The following is an 18,895-nucleotide window of genomic DNA, read 5'->3' as shown; positions in this document are numbered from 1 at the left end:
TTGATAGTTCCTCATGGGTATTGTCTTTCTGGTTGTGGTAAGTAGTTAATCCAATTTTATTTGACTGCAGTGGTGCTTCCATAGTCCTTGGATGATGGCTGTTCTCTAAGATATGTGATTAAAAAAGGAGCAGAACCAGCAAAGCAAAACACTCTAAACATATTCATACACTCAGAGACACTCTCTATCCCTTTTTTCTTTCATCCAGTTGTATGAAGCATGATTTTAGTCTAATGAATTCATTTGTTTAGAAGATGATTAAAGATACTTATTCTAACTTGTGGAGATATTTATTATAACTTTTTGCTAGGGAACATTGTTACAGAAAGGCTTTCTTTTCTTTTACTTAGCTATTAAAATTATTAAAATTTTGGAAAAATACCCATGAAAGTTTGTTTATTATCCATGACATTAACATAATTATGAAAATACAACAGTTTGGACTACTCCAGTTCTTTTTCACAATTCCTAATGTTTAAAATTACTCAAGTAATTTAAATTTGGAACTAGCAATTAGCTTTTAATTTTTACTTTTTTTTTGGATGGCATCCTGCCTGATTGATTTACCCCTCCTTCAAACTCATGGACAAGTCTTATAGCCCTCACTTATTTAAGATACATTATTAATTAAGATGTAATGCATATACTTTTGTGTATGTACTTCTTTAATTTATTAATTACCAATTTCTAGAGGGTATTGGTTATGTAATAGAGTTTAGCTCAAGTCTTTTACATGGCTTAGTATTTTATACAGAATAATTGTTTTGTAAGTGGCTGATATCTGTGACGTGGGGGGAATTTGGTGACAGTCCAAAATGGACATTACCATAATCTAGTCCCTTGCAGGCATAGATTATGTCCTATTCAACATTATGAATTCAGTGGATAGAATACTGCTGGTGTGTCCTAGCTGCTCTATAAAATATTTGCTAAGTGACAGGAATACTGTCATACTATGGCCTCAAGAGTGTAGAGAGTTCAATGAAGATCACAAATGATAAGGGAGAAATTGAAAATTTTTTACCTGACTTATTATTTTGCCTCCAAGGTTGGGTCTGTGGACTACCATACTCCCTTAGGCAATATATTTAAAATACATATTGGCATTCATATGTTTTAAAACACTGTCACTATGTCATTGCATTAGTTTATATTGTACATATCTTATTGTTATTTATATTAGTAATGTAATAGCTTGAACCTATGTTAAAATTGTCCTCAGCAGAAATTCAGGTTATTCAAAGGGACCTACTATTATTCCAGGCTCCTTCATTGATGCTGAGATAGTGTCTTGGGACATAGAATATCTTCTCATAGTATAGAGTCACTAAATAGGCATATTAATTGAAATGTGTTATTCATTCTATGCTATAGTAAGCAGAAAATACAGATTTTTTTTTGGTGAAGAAAATGTTAAATTATAGTTGATTTTCTTCCTGTCAAAGACAGACTTTTAAAAAATTTATCTCAATGTTCACCACACTTTATTATCAAATTGTCCTCTTTTTCTATATTCAACAACAAATCCTCAGACCTTATTCTTTATTGACACAATCCCAGATTTTTAAAATAGCCAGCTAATGTATTTCTTCTTGGTAAATTTTTCCACTGATACCTTGACAGGTTAATCTGCTGTGACTACATTTCTAGAACATTCCTTCTATTGCCTCATGTCTCAGTGTGAACATTAAAATGGCTCCACTTTGCTTTTTAAACTTATGGGTCTGTTTCTCTTACCTTCTACAATCCAGTCTTCTGAATGTTATGTCCACTTTTGTCCAAATGTCCCTGGATGTTTAGCCAGCTGGCTCTTCTCGTCTTCTACTTATGTGATAATCATTTTAATACCTGTGTCCTTTTATTTGATGATTTCTCAACTTGCCTTTTGCCTTCCTTAATTTTCCCACTTCCTTGAATCCTTTAAGATTTAGTTCATGTTCCCACTCCTCTATAAACACTTCCTTTCCAGGATACCAATATAATCTTATGTGAACTACTGTCATAATTCTGGCCATGATCTTATAGTTTATCACTAGATTGTGTTCTAGTTGTTCCTTATGATTGGGTTGACTTTCCTAACTTTTATTATAAACTAAATAAATTCAAGTTTCAATGTCATTTTTTGACATTACTTACATTCTTGGAATTCTTTTAAAAAATTATTTATCTTTAGAGGGGAAGGGAAGGAGAGAGGAAGAGAAACATCAATGTATGGTTGCTTCTCGTGCATCCCCTGCTGGCAACTGGCCTGCAACCCAGGCACGTGCCCTGACTGGGAATTGAACCATGATCATCTGGTTCACAGGCCCATGCTCAATCCTCTGAGCTACACTAGCCAGGGCTACATTCTTGGAATTCTTTTTTTTTAAAAGATTTTATTTATTTATCTTTAGAGAGGAAGGGAAAGAGAGAAGGAGAGAAATATCAATGCATGGCTGCCCCTCGTGAGTCCCCGGCTGGGAACTGGCCTGCAACCCAGGCACATGCCCTTACTGGGAATTGAACCGCGATCGGGTGGTTCGCAGGCCCTCGCTCAATCCACTGAGCTACACCAGCCAGGGCCTTGGAATTCTTAATAAATAACAATAATAAATAACTAAAGAGATGAAAAGTGAGTTTTAATTAAAGAAAGCATGATCGACCATGAAGTGGCTATTGAATAGAGAGGGTTAGTTGAAAGGCTGTGGACCAGTTAGGAACTGTGAGAATGTCCCATTGTTCCCATACTAGTAATGCAGGGTGCAGTGCTGGGCAGTGAATGGAGGCTGTCAACTCTGCTTAGACTTGGCTGTTGTTCCTGGGAAGCCTGGTTAGCTTGTAGGAGATAATTCATCAGAATGCTCTTGCATATTTTTCTCTTGCTCTGGATAGAAACACCTCTACTTCAGAAGCTGAACTTTTTACCTCTTGCTATGTGAGGCAGAGACAGGCTGCCTGAGTGCTTCCATTTTGAGACACCTTGTAGGAATCCTCATTGATTGTTTCAGAACAGTAGATTCTAGGTCCTCTAGGGTAGCAATCTGCCACAGCAGCCCCAGAGAGTATTATTTTTCAGTCAGAAGTAGAATCATCCAGTAACATGGGCTCACTCAGCTTTTGGGGGAAAAAAGACAGCATTTTGCAAGCCTAATGATTGAACATCCCTGTGTCGCAATTATTGTGTTCCAGTCTCTCATAGTCTTTGTTACAGAGGTTTTGTGTGAGTTAGGTGGGGATACTTTGGGTGGCCATTCAAGCTTTTACTTTTTTTCTTTAACTTATTAAAGTTCAAATTATACAAAGCTCCTGCTGTTACTAGAGTTTTCTGAACTATTTTGTGTAAATGTTATTCACCCTTTGAAATCAATACAATTAAAAGTTGTGTTAAGAGTTCTTCTCTTCAAGGCTATGAACTTTTTCTCTAAGGATTCTGAACTTGTTTCAGGTCTTTGATTTCTTAAACACATGTCAGAAAAGAAGGTATACATGTTCTTTAATTGCTTGTTAAATTGGCAAAGTTATAGTCAGTCTCCTACACAAAAATCTTTAAATGACTGCATCTCTCTGTAGATTAGTAGCTTGTTAATTTTGAAGATGAAATGAGCTCAGGAATAAAAATCATTTGACATGGTATTTCAGGAACTCACTTCAAGTAAAAATAGTAGATTCAGATTCTAACAAGGCCACGTCTGAGATCAGAGCTTCTGTATGACATTCTAGGGACATCTAGTGGACAAAAGTCAGAATAGAACATAGAATGATATACCCAAGCAGAATTCTAACTTCCAATAACGTTGTGCTTTTACAAAATTAGAAAATATTTGAATCCTATAACAAGATCAGCATACTCTCTGTGAAGATAAATGTCATGTATGTTTTAAGTTTTATTTCAGCTTTATTTTGAACTCATTGTGAATATTATGGCCTTCTTTAATTAAACTCAATACAATTTTTTGTGTGTGACAGTGTCAAGTTTTAATTTAATATATCCTATATGTAAAGGCAGATATCAGCCTTGGAAAAGTAGATTTACATAGAGCAAATTAATGTTGTATTTAGCTAGTTATATAATCTTGGGAAAGCCTGTCTGAAGTTCTTCCCCATGTAAAGTACACAAATAGATAAATGTTTCTTCTGAAATCCTATTTGTATAATATTATTTTCATTTTGTATACTGTTTGACACTCTTTAGGATTTTTCACAACTATTAACTTTATTATTAGTAAAAATGTTCTGTTATTTAATTTAAATTTTATAAATTGTTAAGAAGGTAATACGATTTGTGTACTGAAGGGAGTCCAGTTTCATTGACAACTTAATTGTAGGTTTTACTGTCGATGTGGTACAAGCAAATTTCTGAATGACTTTGAGAATGCAGCTACTGTCAACAGCTAATTACTACCAGGTAGCATCAACGATGACCTTGTCCTCTACATGCATCATTTTAAATCATCTTAATAACCTTGCAGAAAATGTTCATTAAACCCAATTTATAGTTATAAAAGTTAAGAGTCAAAGAAGTGAAGTAACCTGCTCAAGCTCACCAGAGATTTTTTTGACAGGGCCTATGTTCTTATTTAGGTCTCTGACTTTATCACACAAGGTTGAAAAGCATTCCTTGAGCAAATAAGCTTTGTGCTATATATATTTACTTCCCTGGTAGTGAATATACCAGGGAAGTGTTCCCAAAGTCTCAGACTTGACCCGTGAAGCATAAATACAACTTAGAGTTAAATATCTCAGAAGATTTCTTAAAAATTATTTTAAAAGAAAAATTAAAACAGCTTGGTGAGATTTTTATCTTGGGGGAAAAGATCATCAAGAAAATTGCTAGTTACTTGGAGATCTGTATTTGTGAAGAAATTATGTTTAAGAAATGACAAAGACACAATAGGACACGTGAGTAAGTTTAGTATTAAATTAACCAAAGACAAATTTATGGAAGGAACAATTCTAAATAACAAAACTGATTCAATTTTGAGAAATATTACATAAAATAAACAATTTTTACAAATTCCAATTTTCCATTGCCATTGTAACAGATAATACAATGAAAAATATTCATTAGAGCAATTTGGAAGAGAGAGAAAGGTAAGTTAATTACAGGTAGTGACTTAAAATTTCACATATCTTGATAACATTGATTTGTGAATTTTAATGCGTTAAAATATTTTTAAATGTCACTAAAATTAAATGTTGATCATATCATTAGAAACAATGCCTTTTTGGTATTCCACTTACTTTCATATAAATGTTCAGCTTTACAAATAAATTAAAAAAACAATTTGGATAAATGGCATATTTACTTAAAATAGCATTGAAGAATCTATTACATTTTTAAAACTTGAAAACCAATGAGTCAACATATAAAATAACTTAATATTAAAATTTCTATCAAGTTTGAAACCATACTATGATTCATTTATGAAAAGTGTGTACATTATTATCTTTTACCTATTTAAGAGAAATCTAGTATGTTCAGTAACTACATTTGGACAGAATAAATCTTTCATGTTGAAGTTAGAATCCATTTATTAGTATGTAATTAGAGATTTTTCCTCATCCAGATCTATAATCTCAGACATATGTTGTATTTGCAGCTATACCACTGATTTGATGACATCTACAGTAATTTATTCAGTTGCTAGCATATTCCCATATTTGAATTTTATGTAACTCCAATTTATATACCTTTAAAACAATATTTTGATTATTAATTTTTTGACCTTGTTTTCATTAATACAATTCAAAATATTACTACTTAAGATCATATGTGTTAACAATGTCATTTTATTATGGTTCTTCTCACCCCTTTTTTCCTGCAGATTAAATGTACAACTTAAAATTGAATTCCTACACAATGCACACAATAAACTCAACACCCTCTCAGTGATATAGAGAAATACACAGAAAGGATTAATGTGATTGAACCAAAGAAAGTGTAGAGATATGCAAAATAAATAAGACATATGCATACTAATAAGCTTTAAGTAAGGCCTTCTTATATTCAGTATGATCAACTAATCAGTTTTACAGGGAGCCCTAAAACCTAATTCTTAAAGTGATATTTTTTTCACATTAGTTTTAGTGATCATGAACAGTATGAAAAGGTTGTAAGTAAATAAACATTATTTTAGTTTAACTGGATTGAGAATTGGAGATGCAAATTCTCCTTTTACTATATCTATAAGCCCTCATCTCTGTTTTTATGGTAATACCCTTTTAATGGTTAAGCCTATGAAGAAAAAACACTGAAGATTTTTAACTAGCTGCTTTGTAGGGGGCAGAAAGGAGCAAAGAAGATTTAGTGGTGAAAAGAGCAAATAAATAGGTGCTTCAAGATTAAAAAGAGGGTAGAAGTGCATGCTGAGCTGTTGAAAGGCCTCTCTGTGTTTAAAGAAAAATATTGTTTGGTGCTTTCACCAGCACATGATCAAAATAAGAGGTACAAATTAGTTCATGGCTGCTGAAGCTACAAAACATCATGCAGAGCGCTGTCTTTGGGAACGTTTTAATGAGGAGAAGAGGTCATCAGACTGTGACATTGCTTTTCAGAATTCTTCAAGAACAACACAGACTTCCTGTTCCAAATGTGGCAGAGAATAAAACAACCTTAGTAGTAATCGTACAACTTTTGAACCATGTTCCTTGGAAATGCCGTGCAGTGCTCATTTTATAGCTTTAGTTAGCCATCTCAAAGGAAATGCTTCCGCATTTTCCATGTGCCCTTATTTCAAAAGTACAGTGAAACGGTGGAGCTTTAACATGGATTATATTTATAAAATAAAGTTTTATTCAAGCTTCTAAGAGATTTTAATGTTTTCATTGCTCCAGGTGAAATGGTGCATGTTGGCTCTGTTCATTAACATTTAGCATCACTGCAAAAAATCAAGGATTACCACATACAGCATAAAAGGAGGGATACTATGACTTTGAAATGAAATTCACTAGTCTTAGTTTTGCCACATTTCAAAATGTGATTTTAAAATGAATAAGTTGTTAACGACATTCTAGGTCAAATGTTCATAGTCTAAAATCAGTCTTACAGAGACTGGCATTATTCAAATGTGTAATGCATTTGAACAGGAGTTGAAGAGGTTTTCCTGTTGCTTAATAAATATGACATTTGTTTTGGTTTTAAAGACCAGTGTTGTAACGTTATTGAATACTTCAAGTGTAGGTTGGTACATTTTTGCCACTCCACTATGAAGATAAACCATAGCTTTTGTTTTCCATTCATATGGCCACACTTGTAAGATGTATATAGATAGATAAAATATTTATGTCCATATATTTGATATTATGTCCATATATCAAAAATAAAAGACAAAAACACAGGACTTCTAATCTTTCATCTTGGTCCAATCTTATTAATCTCAAAACTTTCTCATATTTTTTCCTCCTAAATAAGGGATCTACAAATAAGCATACTTCCTTTTATGTGTAAAATTAATTGTCAACTGCATGAAAATGCCAGAGATGTAAAGGGAAGATTTTGAGTTGGAGTTCGGATGGAAGACAGGTCTTTTCTACACACTGTAATATTTCTGATTAACTTGGAAATAAGAAATGATTCAATTCATGTGCAATTAATTGATTTAGAGGTGGTATTTTTTTCATTTCCTCTTTTGTATGTTTTTTACTTTTTATTTTTAGCATAGAATAGAAACCAGGCATAGACTCCCTGCTTTAAATATATTAAAGATGATAGCTGTCATTCTAGTTTTACAACACTTACTACAATGTAATCAAAAAGTTTCTGAACTCACATAGGCCATTTACTTGATTCAGTCTATTATATTGACTTTATTTCTTTTAATGTATGCAATTTTTGTTCCTAAATATTTTTATTTATAAACCAGACAGACATATTTAAGTTGACATCCTTAGAATGTAGTTTTTCTATGAGGACCTAGTGAGGTAGTTATTTTTTAGCTAAGCTTTTACTTTGGTTTGTGTTGCCTGCTATCCTCTGGCTGGTGTGCAGGCTTTTCTTGTCAGTGATTACACATTAGACGTTTGTGGCAAGGTTTTTAAAATTTTTTTCTCTGTTGTTGTTTTGGATTATCGCCTTTTAGGACCTATTCTTCTCTTTTACCTTGTCTGTGAATTCAAAGGTATTCTACCACATAAACATTATTATTAAATCTTAAAGATATCTTAGGCATCTGAAAAACTGCTATTGATGAGGTTTTAGTTAATAGGTTAACCTTGAAATAAAAGAAAATGAGAAACAGATAAAAGTAAAAATCTATAAGTTTCTTTTAATTATTTCAATGTACAACTCAGAAAATAAAAGACTGAATTTTGGGGAAAATCAACAGGAGTGGTATAAAAATTCTTAATGGAAATGATTAAATTATGTTATGTGTTCCAGAAAAAAAATTTAGGAAAGGGACTTTTCTAATTAATGAAATTACTTTTTTATTTGCTAAATAAATGTTTGGACTTTTTGTTACCAGGTCTCTAAACATAAAGCATTATAATTTAAAAAAAAATCACTATTTGTCACAACGTTTATCACTATATAACTCCTGAAAATTGACAAAACTTAAAAGATTATAGGCACTTAAAAAGTTTATGATAGATTTGCCCTGGCTGAGTGGCTCAGTTAATTGGATTATTGTCCTATGCACCAAAAGTTTGCAGGTTTGATTCCTGGTCAGGGCACATACCTAGGCTGTGGGTTTGATTCCTGGTTGGGGTGCATATGGGAAGCAACTGATGGATGTTTCTTTGTCTCTCTATCTCTCTCTCTCTCCCCCACCTTCCCCTTTCTCTCTAAAATCAATAAAAATTATCTTCAGGTAAGGATTAAAATATCATGACAGTATTGCATAAATTTATTATTTTTCATCCCATGAAAAATTAAAAAAATAGCTATGCAAAACTCTAAAATTGGCAGTGTGTGGAAAAATAAAAAATAAGAAGTGAGATAAAAGACAAAACTAAACATGTGGTACATATTATTTGGTTAAATTTATATAACTATTATAAAATGTTCAGGATAACATTTAAGGATATTTTGCCATTTTAAAACAGAATTTTAGGCTCTGGCTTGTGTAGCTCAGTGGATTGAGTGCGGGCCTGCGAACCACACAATCCTGGTTCGATTCCCAGTCAGGGCACATGCTTGGGTTGCAGGCCAGTTTCCGGCAGGGTCCACTTCCCTGCAGGGGATGCATCAGAAGCAACCATACATTGATGTTTCCTTCCTCTCTCCTTCCCTTCCCGTCTAAAGATAAATAAATAAAATATTTAAAACAGAATTTTTACTTTTTTCCCATCTACTAACATTCTATAGTTTGTTTAATTATTGATTAAATGTTATAGTTCTCAAAGAATGATCCCTAGGGAGTCTACAAGATCCTTTCACAAGGCCCACAATGTCAAAATTATGTTTATATTAATTGTATGATGTTATTTATCATTCTCACAGTTTTCATATTTTCATTGATGGTGCAAATGCAATGGTGAGTAAAACTGCTGGAGCCCTTTCAAGAATCTAGGCAGGCATCAAACTGTGAGTGGTGACTGAGTTCTTCACTACTATGAACTCGTGGTTAAAGAAAAAAAAATGTCAGTTATATTTAAGAATTGCTCTTGATGAAGCAGTAAAAATTATTTACTTTTAAAAATCTTGACCAGTGAGCAAATTCAGATTTTTATGAGCTGTGCTTAATTGGTGATATTCCAACTCCTGTATATGGAGCGTTAAGCTACTTTGGTGTTTGTATTTTTTATTTAGTGTAGGCCTAAATGTCAAGTACTTCATTGCTGTCCAATCCCAAGGCAGCAGGAATTTGTTCAAATACTTAAGAAAAAAATTTAAATGGTATTTTTGAATACTGTGGTATAAATAACACCGAAATATAGCTTACAGTTGTTGAAGCTATTTCCATGAGTAATTTGGTGATGTACATTTTTTTGACTCATGAGTCAACTTTTTAAAAAAAGATTTTATTTATTTATTTTTAGAGAGAGGGGAAAGGAGGGAGAAAGAGAGGGAGAGAAACATCAATGTGTGGTTGCCTCTCCTGTGCCCTTTACCTGGGACCTGGCCTGCAACCCAGGCATGTGCCCTGACTGGAAATCAAACTGGTAACACTTTGGTTTGCGGGCCCGTGGCACTCAGTCCACTGAGTCACAACAGTTGGGACATCACTTGGCAAACTCTTTATGAGTAGTGAAAGATAATTTAAAACACAGAGGAAATACTTGAGAAAATATTTTTTCAAGTACTCTCTTGTTCTCTTAGAAAGTGTGTTTAAATATAAATGCTAAACATTGCTAATTTAAAATAATTCATTTTTTCTACTTACTTTTGAGAACACTTTATGAGGCAGTATTTTGTGTGTAATTATACAGTATTTGCTGCATGTAGAGTATTATTTATAAGTAATACTATAAGTGAGATTACAGTATGTGTCTTGATGTGATGGGTATAATATTATATAAATACATGTTAATATAAACTCTATTAAAGAAAAAGGAAAGTTCAATTATATAATCACATCATAAAGTTAAATTAGTGCACATACTACATTTTGGGAAAGTTTGATCTAGGCAAAATCTTGGCAAAGGGAATGATGATGAAGGGGTACAACTTTGGAAAATAATGTATGTAACTTCCTCAAATAACTGAAAATAGAGCTGCCTTTGACCTGGCAATTCCACTGCTGGGATTATACCCTAAGAATCCTGAAATACCAATTCAAAAGAACGTATGCACCCCAATGTTCATAGCAGCACAATTTACAATAGCCAAATGCTGGAAACAACCTAATTGCCCATAACTAAATGAGTGGATCAAAAAACTGTGGTACAATTACACAATGGCATACTATGCAGCAGAAAGATAGAAGGAGCTCTTACCCTTTGAGACAACATGGATGGAACTGGAAAGCATTATGCTAAGTGAAATAAGCCAGGTAGAAAAAGACAAATACCACATGATCTCACCTATTTGGAACCTAATCAACAAAACAAAGAAGGAAGCAAGGGATAACCAGGCAAGTTGGAAATGAAGAACAAACTGTCAGTGACCAGAGAGGAGGGGAATAACAGAAGAGAAAAGGGGAAGGGTCATCAAGGGACATGTATAAAGGACCCATGGACAAAGACAACTGAGGGCGGGGTAGGATTGAGTATGGGAGGTAAGGGTGGGTAGGGCAGGGGAGAGTGGTGAGGGAAAAATGGAGGCAATCGTACTTGAACAACAATGAAAAACAAAATAAAGTGACAGGTTTTATAAAAAATATGATCTTAGGGAGTCAGAATTGTCACTTGTGTAAAATATTATGTAATATATTTCCCTTCATTTGATCTTCACCACAAACCTATGACTCAGTTACCATTCCCATTTACTCATTGATTTATGTAACAAATATTAAGTGCCTAAGTATGCCAATAACTGTTTTAAATGCTGTGATGGAATAACTACCAAAATATGCAACAATTACCAAAATATGCAAAAATCCTTGCCTTATTGAAACTTAGATTCTGGAATGAGGAAAAATGTTGTTTAAAGGAAAATTAAGCTAAGCTAGTAAGTGGTAGAGTCCAATTTTAAACCCAGATTTTCTTGTGTGCACTCTCAGGAACGAGCCTGATGCTTTTCCTTCCTCTTCTTCTTCCCCCCAGGTGCATTACCTTCGTTTTTCTCTCTCCAAAGCTCCCAGGCCCTTCTTCTGTCTCTGTACCTTGTTTTCTAAACCTATGCAGCTCAGCTGGTTCATATCTACTACCTCGGTAACTTTCTAAATAAACTTTCTCTTTGTTAAAAATATTTTGTTATTGTTACATCTCAATTCTTTGATTATTTTTTTCTAAATAGGAATCAATACAAATCAACAATATGATATTGCAGTGGGGGCAGGGGTGAGAGAGAGAGAGATGCCCAGTTATGACTGTTTTCAAGCATTTTGTAGAAGTCTTTTATTGTATAAAACATGATATAGACAACTTCTAAAGCCTCATTCAACATAGAAATACTAGATAAATAACACAGTCATTTATAATTATATTCTGGAGTTTAAATAAATGCTTGCATTATTTTCAAATTTGTGAGGTTTGTCTATAAGTTAAAATATAGACTATATAGACTTTTTATAACAAAGATTTTTATAATCCCTCTATCTGCTTTTATCTTCTAAAAGTTTGATAAAAACTATATCAACTAATATTTTCTGTCCTAGTCTCCTGTCTCTGGGGGTTTATTGCTTTTCAACTCCCTTTCATCATTTGATATCTAAGAGAAGTATGTAAATAATAATGTGTTATATTTTTGGAATTATTATCTGGTAGTTAACATATCTTTTAAACTCAGAATTTTGAACACTTCTTCCTTATTAGTCTTTTTACTGGAGTTCAATCAAACTTTAATTGTATAGTTTTACTTTTTTGTTCGGTTATCATATTTTCATTTTCATTTCCTTCTCTCTGTATTTGATACAATTTCTTCCATTTGCTATTATGTTTGCTTGTGTATTTGTTGTGCTGTTCTAGATTGGCAAGATTGAAAAAGACAGATTAGTTGTCAGCTTTCATGAAATTCATAGCATAGCTAATGAACAGATATGAAAACAAACTGTTAGCACTTTATGATAAGAAATGTCTTAATTAAATTATAGGGAATTTATAAAAAATCCAGCATGCCTAAGCTATACTTGGTTAGAGGAAATTTCTTATAGAGAAGCTTCAAATTTGTAAGTGGGCAGAAAGAAGTTTGCCAAGCAAATTGTATGTGTGCATGAACATGTATGTGTTCTTGATGTGTGGTGGTAGTACTATTATGATATAGAAAAGTGCATAAAACACTGACTCATTAACATTATAATATGTGGGCAGGCATGAAGAGGACTTGAAATTGCAGATGGTATGGAACTACCACCAAGATGGGGAAAATATCAGGGAAGTACATCTAAAGTGATAATAACCTCTTCTTCAGATTTTGGCTAAGAACTAACTTCAGAAATTGTAAAAATGTGAGAATATTGGGAACCACGGAGGTAACAAGAAAAATAACACACAAAGAAATTCTGTTCTAGATTTGCTGCTTCACTACTTTATTGTTGACTCTTGGGAGTCAATTTATTTACCTTTAATACACAAATGATGTTCAATCTTCTCTACATGCTTATTGAAATATGGTGAGCCAATATAAAAGCAACATAAGAGAAATAAAATATAAATTTGTGCTTGTTTCCTTTATATCTCTCAGTAACAACTCTTCCCTCACATTGTATACACATATCATGTGATAGCTCATCTTTGTTGCCTCCTCTAGCCTAGGCACATCCACACACCACTTGTATATTCTTTACCCACTTGCTTTTAAACAACTTCTTTTTTCCAAATTACTCTTCTTTACTTAAATGGAAATTTATATAGTGCTTGTGTTTTTGAAGCTTTTTCTGAGTAAAATCAAAGCCAGAAACCACAAGAAAAGATTTGTAGATGAACTACTAGAAAACAGGCAACTCAAAAGATGTAACTTTTCTGAAGCACACTAAACATGCTCTGAATTAAAATGCAAAATAGTCAATAAGAAAAAGTGAGTATCTTAAAAGTGATGAGAATTAGAATAATGAAGAACTCATCAGCAACAACAGAGGCCAAAAGAGACTAGAGTAGTAGAGGGAAAATAACTATCAATTTAAACTTTTATGCCTAACTAAATTACTACCCTAGGGTTAGAGAAAAATAAACCTATTTTTAGAAATACAATTAGTAAAGGTTATTTATCAAGAATAAAACTGGTTCCAAAAGAAATGTGGGTTTTACAAATGACAGTGATGAGCACAGAAGTCATAAAACATTTGAATATATCTAACTATTGGCTGTATAAAATAATATTATTCTTGTAAATCAAGGGTACTAAAACTCTATTCCAGTGCTACTCAAGGAATTCTCATCAGATTTGTGCTTGTACATGAATTACTTGTTGATCTGGAGAAAGTATAGGCATTTAGAGTAATTGTTTGAAACTTTTTTTAGACACTAAACTTTACCTTAATGTTGTTGATTGGGAAAATTATCTTCACCTACTAAAATCAGAGATTATTACATTGTATAAAAAACCCAAAGGCCAAATATATATTGTTTTCAAGAGCTCTATCCAAAATTAAATTACTTAGGAAGGCTGATATTAAAATAATAATAAGCTAGAAATCTAAATAAAGAAATGCGATAGCAATATTTTTATTTATTTATTTATTTATTTATAATTTTAATTTAATTCTTGTTCAAGTACAGTTTTCTGTCTTGTATTCCCAGCCCTGCCCCCCAAGTGCTCCCCACCTCCCTCCCATTTCCACCCCCCCCACCTTAGTTATTGTCCATTTGTCCTTTATACTTGTTCATTTGAGTCCCTCCCCTTTTCCCCTGTGATTCTCTCCCCTCTCCCCTCTGGACCCTGTCAGCATGTTCTGCATTTCAGTGTCTTTGGTTATATTTTGCTAATATTTAAATTAGATAAAATTCTCCATCTGAATTGTTCTGAACTCCTAAAACTACTATTTCTCTACATAGAAACACTTCTCTTTTGCCCCTCATCTCCCAGTAATTTTTAGGACTCCTCCTTTCTCTTGCTTCACTCTGGACTGGTTGTTGATGTGTAGACCTGGGCAGTCCTTTAGATGTATTCTGTTCTCTCCTCTGTTGAATCCCAGCATTTATTGTTCAAATCCTACTTTCCTCCTTTTTTTCTATACTCCTACCATTGACCAAAGTACATTATTCTGTAGTAGAACAGAAGAATATGGAAGGGAAATAAAATGTCCAAATCTTACATGTCTGTGAGATTTTTTCCCTACCCTACACTTGCCTAATATATAGTTTGGTAAAGAATTCTAGACCAGAAGTCATTTTCCTTCAGATTTTGAAGGCTTATACCTATTTTGTTCTAGCTTTCTGTGTTACAGATAAAAATTTAATTTGGAGTTCTGATCCTATATTTGTTTTTTCACTAAAATTTCTTTTTTTCCCAATTTTTTTATTTAATTATTTTTCAAGTACAATTTTCTGTCTATTACTCCCATCCCATCCCACACATCGTGCTCCCTCCTCCCTCCCATTTCCACCCTTCTCAGTTGTTGTCCATGTATCCTTTATATATGTTCCTTTAAATCCCTCCCCTGTTTCCTCTGAAATTCCCTCCCCTCTCCCCTCTGGTCACTGTCAGCCAGTTCCCTATTTCAGTGTCTTTGGTTATATTTTGCTTGCTTGTTTGTTTTGTTGTTTAGGTTCCTGTTAAAGGTGAGATCATACGGTATTTGTTCTTCAACACCTGGCTTATTTCACTCAGCATAATGCTTTCCAGTTCCATCCATGATGTTGCAAAAGGTAGGAGCTCCTTCTTTCTTTCTGCAGCATAAAATTCCATTGTGTATATGTACCACAGTTTTTTTATCCATTCATTTACTGACGGGCACCTAGGTGGCTTCCAACTCTTGGCTATTGTAAATTGTGCTGCTATGAATATTGGGGTGCATATGATTTTTGGGATTGGTGTTTTAGGGTTCTTAGGATACAATCCTAGCAGTGGAATTGCTGGGTCAAAAGGCAAGTCCAATTTTAGTTTTCTGAGAAAATTCCATACTGTTTTCCATAATGGTTGTACCAGTCTGCAATCCCACCAACAGTGGACCAGAGTCCCCTTTTCCCCACACCCTCTCCAACATTTGTTGTTTATTGCTTTGTTTATGATAGCCATTCTCACAGGTGTAAAGTGGTATCTCATTGTGGTTTTAATTTGCATCTCTCTGATAGCAAGCGATATTGAGCATCTTTTCATGTGTCTCTGGATCCTCTGTGTGTCCTCCTTGCAGAAGTGTCTGTTCAAGTCCTTTTCCCATTTTTTAATTGGGTTAGTTGTCTTCTTAGAGTGAAGTCATGTGAGTTCTTTGTATATTTTGGAGATTAAACCTTTGTCTGAGGTATCATTGGCAAATATGTTTTCCCATACAGTTGGTTGTCTTTTTATTTTAATGCTGTTTTCTTTAGCTGTGCTGAAGCCTTTTATTTTGATGAGATCCCATTTGTTTATTCTTTCCTTTATATTCCTTGCTCTAGGGGACATATCTCACTAAAATTTCTTGATAGTGTGACATGTCTTTCTTTTGGCTGGGAGTTGATGCCTTTTATACCTGTAAATTATAAATTATTGGCCTCCAGTTCTAGAAAATTTTATTTATAGATTTATTATTTTATTAATTATTTTATTATCCACATTTTTCTTTCTGAAACTTTCAGCAGTTTACTTAATATTGCATTTCCTATTTTTCTCTCCTTTATTTTTTTTAATCAGTTTTAATTTCTGCATTTTGGGATAGTCCTTTTTTTGGTGGAGGGATAGTCCCTTATATATACTTATAAAGATTAAAACAGATTTTTAATAATTTTTAGAGCATCCTAATTTTTTTCATAAAATAGATTCTCTACTCATTTTGAGCTAATAAATTCAAGGATCATCATTATTAGTATTATTTTACCTCTAAACACAGTTTCATTTTCTCTAAATTTCTTTTGTATGCCATTCTTATTGAGCAACTTTTTGGTTTGATTTTTCTAAAGTATATGTCTCCCACCTTCATGTCGGAAGAGGACTACCTGGAGGGTGGGGACATGGGGTGTTAACTGCTCATAGTCACTCGTTCTTACAGTCTCCCTATTCTTCTACTGGGTCTCTATAATACCAAATTGGCTCTTCTTGTTGCCCTTTTGCACCAGCCCTAATATTTCAGTTTGCTCAGTTATTTTGCACTCACTCTAGATCACTTCCAAATCAACAACTTTGGCTGTGATCTTAATTGTCATTCATTGCCATTTTCAGCTGAATATTTCCTTCAGAAAGACACATCAGGCTGCAGGTATGTCAGTAAAGTCAGCAACTCCCCATTGCTACTGACCTTACTTTTTTTTGTTTGTAGTTTGTCTAATCATTTGAGCTCATTCTCTAGATTACCCTTTGTATTTAATCTTAAGCATGTCTCAATTTTATCTCTGTGGAATCTCTTGGACTGTCTCTTCCATTTGGTCTTGGTAACTTTGTATATACTATTAATTTTTCTTCTGGTCTAAACTAATGGATTATAGCCTCTTAATGAATTCCCTATGCCTCCATATTCAAGACTGTTGCATGCATTGCTATTTGATTAATTGTCGTAAAACACAACTGCCACTCAGCTGCTCAAAAATTTTAATGACTCCTTGTTTGCCAGATGAGAGCCAAATTTCTTCATCTGAAACTGAATGTCTTCCATTGTTTAAATACAACCTAGATGTCTAATATAATTTCCCATTGTTTCATGTAACATGTTCTATACATCTTAATTAAAGGAATAAATTAATATTCCATCTTCATCCTAGATATACTAATTCTGTGCCTTCACACATGATAAAATATCTCTGCATGAAATCCTTTCTTTAATACCCTTTAGCTCTGCATATTTAAAACATATCTTTACTTTAAGATGAATCAAATTCCACAATATCTATCAAGCAGTCTTTTGGTCCTATTGAACATACCCTACAATACACTTCTTATCAGCACACTACTTTCAGGGGTTATTTCAGTAATCAATTCACTTTTTAAAAAAGATTTCTTTTAATTTATTTATCTTTACAGGGGAAGGAGAGAGGGAGGGAAATATCAGTGTATGGTTGCCTCTCATGTGTCCCCTCCTGGGAACTGGCCTGCAACCCAGGCATGTGCCCTGACTGGGAATTGAACCTTGACCCTATGGTTCACAGGCCCTCGCTCAATCCACTGAACTACACCAGCCAGGGCAATCAATTCACTTTGTATTCGCAAAGTGCCTAGCATAGTATCTTGCCAATGGTGGGCATTTAATATTTCTGCAGGTGTGAAAATATAGACTATCTGCATAATATGTGTAGTTACCAATAAAGTTACCATGGTATTATTTGCTATCTATTAAATATATACAGGACACATCCCAGTAAGATTCTTGAGGACAGGGATTCTGGCATTGATATTCTTTGTTTCCTTCCATAATATCTTGAACAATGCCTTGCATATGTATTACTCTTTGTGGTAAAATAGAAATATATGTAGCATATAAATATCTGTCACACTATGATGTCTTTAAAAATATCAATTTGAGGAATTGGAGGAGAAATTTACATAGGAGAAGCATATATATTTTTTCTTTCTCTTCTCAAGATAGAATCATCTGCTTTCCCCTAAAATAGTCAAATTATTTTACTGGTGGCCTAGTTATAAAACTACTTGCAGTTGCCCTAGAAATAGAATCCTGGTGTTGCTTAATGAGATTATTCAACTTCATATTACTTATTCTGCAGACTTCTTCATTCAAGTAAATTACTTAATATTTTATTTGTTTTATTATTCACATTTTGGGGGTGAAATATTTCCATTCACATTTGAAGTTGGTTGAATAGCATGTCAGAGTTTGAATGCAGAGAATTTTCTCTTGGTCTTATTATTTCCAAGTGTGCAGCTGCCTACCATGTCCGTAATTCACATCCCCGGAGTGAGTTTTCTGCTGCTGTCCAAGAAGAAAAACTTTGTTCTACCTTAGAGTGCAAGTTAACACTTCCTTATTTGCTTAATAACAGTTCCTTTCCCCCTGTGTTTCCCCCCCTTTTTTTTGCCTGGGAAGTGAGATTCTCTCACTGACTGCACTCAAAGCAATTATATTCCACTGCAAAGTTTTATGATTAAACTCCACTATATATTTTGGAATATGTTTAAATGTATCCTGGTATTTTGAGGGATACTTCTCTATTTAATTTGTCATTGCTACTTTACATGATAAAGGTAGATAGAATTAATATTTTCTATTCCTAGAATATAATTTCAACAATCCTTCCCACTGTTATCTTCTTCTTCTTTCCTTGTACCCCAGACCAGATGACAAAATGCACTTTA

Source organism: Sturnira hondurensis, unplaced genomic scaffold (genome assembly GCF_014824575.4).
Source record: "Sturnira hondurensis isolate 20B ecotype Veracruz unplaced genomic scaffold, ASM1482457v3 Scaffold0025379, whole genome shotgun sequence".
NCBI lineage: Eukaryota > Metazoa > Chordata > Mammalia > Chiroptera > Phyllostomidae > Sturnira > Sturnira hondurensis.
Note: the sequence above shows the minus strand (reverse complement) of the source record.